This window comes from Larus michahellis, chromosome 7 (assembly GCF_964199755.1).
Source record: "Larus michahellis chromosome 7, bLarMic1.1, whole genome shotgun sequence".
Lineage (NCBI taxonomy): Eukaryota > Metazoa > Chordata > Aves > Charadriiformes > Laridae > Larus > Larus michahellis.
The window spans coordinates 21344163-21349037 of NC_133902.1; positions in this window are offsets into that span (position 1 = coordinate 21344163).

Consider the following 4875-nt stretch of genomic DNA (forward strand, 5'->3'; position numbering starts at 1 on the left):
CCGCGACGGGACGGGACGGGACGGGACGGGACGGGACGGGGAGGGACGGGTGGCCGCGGCGGACCCGCCTCCCCCCCCCCGCTTCTCCCCCGCGGGGCCGGGGGCGCCCCGCTCCGCCCCCGAACAAAGGAGAGCCCCGGCGGGGGGCAGCCCGGGGAGGGAAGGGGAATGTTTCTTCTTTTTCTTTATGTTAAAAAAAAAAAAAACAACCCAGAAAGAAACTCTTCCCGCCCTCACGGCGAGGCGGACGTTTTCTCCGGGAAGAAATTAATAAACGTCGCATTTTGCGGACATGGACACAAATGCAGTGGTTTCACGTGAAGCACCCGGAGATCCATCGGCACGGCACTTGGGAAACGCCTGCTTGGGCCCGCCGCTCCCGGCTCGGCAGGGAGGCGCGCCGGGGGGAGGAAAACGTGCCAGAAGTCTGCTCCAAGGGGTGATGGGTGACCGCTTTCAGAGGAGAGCCTGTAATAACGTTGAGAGGCTTGAAGAAGAGGCAGATTCAGCTGGGCGGCTGGGGGGATTTTTCTTTTTAGAAGGTTAAAAAAAAAAAAAGCCATATATTGATGTTTAAGTAGGTTTACGGAGCAGTGGCACAACAAAGGGTAGCCCAACTTGATCTGAAAGAAGAGCCTTGATATAAACAAACCAACGTTTATTAACTGAATAAATCCTTCCTGGTTATAAAGGTATCAAGCAACGGGGTGATGATGTGTTTGGTTTAGTTTTAGTGTGGTGTCAGCGGGTTCATTATTGCAGCTTCTGCCATTAAACCAAACCTGTGCCTAGAGACACACTTACCAGAAGTCGGTGCTCAGAAAATGGACCAAAAACGTGCATGGGTTGTGAAAACAACCATGGATACAAACTCAGAAACGCTGGGTCCTAAGCCCGGAAAGGCTTTTTTGCTTTTTTTAACTTTATCACTGCAGATGAAACCTGCAGGTGCTAAGTTCAAGGACCGAATTGTTTCCCTGCACTCCCAAAAGAAACCTGGGCCTCAGAGAGGAGCGGAAATGTCCACACACGTGTGCGTGTGGCAGCCTCAGGCTGCCGTGCCCGCAGCCCGCGTCCAGGGGCAGAACAGCCGCAAGGGCAGGCAGGAGGGGTCTTGTTCGTCTGCAGGGGGAATTCAAAAGAGATCTGGTTTGACTCACCCTCTCCGCTCCTCAAATTCAGCCATAGCAAAGTCTGAGGCTTGAATTTCCTCCTGTAGTGTGAAAGATGTGTTTAAAAAGTATGCGGTGTAATAAAAGCCTTGCCTAGCTGGTCAGGAACTGTGTACGCTGGCTTTCTCTGCAGGACATTCCCTGGCAGCGACGATGGATGTGGGAATGGCGCATCCTGGGGTATCCGAGTCGAGCGAGGTAGGCCAGAGTGATGCAAAGGAAGCAGTGACGTGAATAAACTCTCATTCATGTTTTTCCCCTTCACCGTGAAATTTTCTCATCTCTGTATTTTATTTCTGGGAGTAATTTTTCAGATCACCTCCAATCTGTTTTAGAATTGATAATTACACAGAACAGCTTTAAAAACATTTCCTGTGCTTTGCAGGAAAAAGCATTGATATATTGAATATTCCTGTGCGAGGCTATCAATTAAATAAGTTTTATTTTTTACCCCAAATTATGATCTATGCAAGATAACCTTGCACTTCTTTTTTTAAACAGTAAAAATACTTCAAATGCTTTCTCAGTACAGCAAATGCTGATGGCCCCCCCAGACTCGCAAGCACTAACATACCTTCCCATGAGATCTGGCTTTTCATCTCCCAGCGTGGGTGTGAAGGTACCTCCCTCCCGTGCATTCACCTGGCAGAGCATCATCACCCCCCGTCCTGCCCTTGTGCTGCGGGGGCAGGGGGGTGCGGAGCCAGTGCCAGCCCCTGGCTGCTGGCCCAACAGGGCTGTTAATTAGCTCTTGGTGTTTCCAGTATAAATCAGTTTATACCTGGTGGCAAAAATTCACCTCTGGCTGAAACTTGGCAAAGGCAATCTGGTTACTGACCCCGAGCATTATTATTTTTTACCAAATATCTAAACCTCAGTGTCTAGTGAGCTGTTTTCTGTTACAAAGAAATGCTACAGCCACTCTCGACGCCTTTTTAAACGGGTGCGGAGGCTGGTAAAGGAGGAAAAGCGACAGCGAAGAGGAGAGCTGTGGTTTTCATGCTATACAAGTGTGGTCGCAGTGCTTTGCCCGGCAACTGGAGAGGTTACGCTGGAGGGAAAATAAAATGGCTGGAGGAAAACAACCTGCCCTCTGTCTTCACACGCGGTTGCCACAAAACACTGGAATTGCTAATTGAAACTATAATACGTGTACATACTTAAAGCGAGGAACGCGGAGGTCATACGTCGGCTGAGCAAAGTGTGTGCTGCAGTGTTTAGAATTTGCCACCAGTCTCAAAATACCATATAAGAAAGGTCAAGACCACACTGTCTCCCCCCCCCCGCCATTTTGCAGAGGGGGAACTGTGCTGGGAGAGGGGAAGAGATTTCCTCACTGCTCCCTGGGCTGTCAGCGCTTGCCCCAGGTGGCCCTGAGGGCGCACGTTTTCTAGGTGATGGATTTTTCACCCAAAGCTCAGATACAGTCAAAAAGGTCTGGCAGAAAAGTCACTTTTACTTTGGGTGCCACCGCACCGCCGTTGGGAATTTCATCCCCTTCTCTCCTGACACGTTCTTAAGATTTAGGAAGAAAACAAAGTCTCTTTCCACAGCATGTAGCAACAAGGGCAACGTTAAACCTTCAGGGGTAGGTGGTGACAATAATCAGATTCCTTAACCTTGCGCGACTCCAAAAGGGCTTAGTCAAATTACTGTAGTATCGTTACATCAGCTCAGTGTTGTGTATGGTGAGCAGGAATTTCTTAATAAAAGCACGCCCGGGCAGCAGGCTGGGGTCAGCGCTGCCTGCCGACGAGTTTTGTGGGGGGCTTTGAGTAGCTGCTCCAGACCTAGAAATTTGAGGAGTAATACTACAGCCCATAGTATCACACAAAGTCATTTCCTAGATAAACAAGTCCTCCGTGGGGCTGGGGCCTAGGGCGAGGATTTGCCCCCGCAGTAGCTCATACATAAAATTACAGAAAAAGTTTATTATTGTTATTACCCCCCTCAAGAATCACAGGAGCCCACAACAATGCAAAAATGCCGCCCAGGGCCAAAATGACCTCAGTTACTCGTTCATAACTCTATTAAAAAAAAACAAAACCAAAACACCAAACAAAAACCAACAAAACAAAAGCAACTCGGTGGCCTTGCGGTGCTGCGAGGATGGATTTCAGGCCAGATAACACAGCTCCGGGGACGGCCCGGTGACTTTGTTGGGGTACAGAAACGTGTCAGCAGGAGGAGGGCTGCAGAGAACATGAAAAGGGACCGAAGGCTTTGTTTTTGCCCCCTTCCCCAGAAGGAAACTGAGTAAGAAACTGCTTGCAGACGGCTGGCATTAATTTATTCCTTTGTCGGTTCCCCCCCGCAACATAATGTGTTTTCCCCCCCTTCTGCTTGTTTTTCTCTCATGGGAGTTAGACAAACAGCAATGGGCTTAAGCAGCAAGATCTGGCTTTCTGAGATGCTCTGACGTCCAGCTCAGCTGTTAGAACTGTACGTTAGCAAAACTTCATGACTTAAAACATAGAAATGTATGTATTTTAAGTTTAAGCTAGAAGAACTACATTACTAAATAGAAATATTACCTTATTAAAACTAAAATTGAAGCTTGAGGCCTTCTTTTCAACAGCGAGAAACGCATAGGGGTTTGGCTAAGACAAACAGGTGTTAGCCAAGGCACTCCTGAGTGCATGTGTGAGCATCTGTTCTGTCCTCAAGCGCTATAGTCTCCCTTTAGGTACGTGAAACATCCCCATATATACATCCCAGCAGCTTACCTCTACAAGGCAGGGGGTGTTTATAGGGCAGAGGGGGCACAGGGAGGACGAGAGCCCTCCTCAAACCAGGTGGCATCTACTCTGGCTTGGGGCAGAGTTCAGCAGATCAACAAATCCGTATTTACATTTTTAAGAGCAATGGTATTAAGTAGATACTGTGGATGCATATGACTCCATAGTCTGTTATGACCGGTTGAGAAATGAGTTCATGTCTGAAACAAACAAGGAAGAGGTGAAATTCAGAAAGGGAAAATTAGGGCAAAGATCAGGAAAAAATGCAGAACAAGCATGTCGTTTTTCGTGGTCTAACTAACAGCTACCCTGACGATGAAGGGGTAGCCTGACATTGCATGGCACGTTTATATTTTAGATACCATATACCCCCCTGGCACCGTAGGGAACAGCTTGCGTTCAGCTGTAAGCTCTAGGTGACATTGTTATAAGTCACCTTTTCCCTTTTAGTTTGCGTGTTCTGCCAGATCCTGCCGGCCACCAACTAGTGACAGCGTTCAGAGAAGACACAAGCTCGTCCCATGCTTGGTGGGCTTCCCATCACCTTGCTGGTTCCGGCTGCCCACGTGCGCGGCGGGCTGCTGTTCATAAACCAGGGATGATGTTTTACGGTCTCCTGCTGCCCATTCCAACTGAAAAGAAGTGCAAGCATGACCATATCTAGTCTGGCTGTGCCTAAGAAGAAAACTAGCAGAGATAAAAATACTTCTTCAGAACAGGTTTTTGCTTTCCTGAACCCTTCTATAGCGATCTCAGAATTACATGCAATTTAATTTGCTTATATACGCTGCCTTAAAAAAAAACAGAAAACCTCAAACCAAAACCAAACAAAACCAAAACCCTAAAATACTTCTTACATGGCTGTTGCTAAAACCATAATCATTGACTTACAGAGTCATAAAAATGGGATTTATTGTACATTTCCTGTTCCAGCCAGGGTCTTGTTTCAGCTCCCTCAGGTAGAC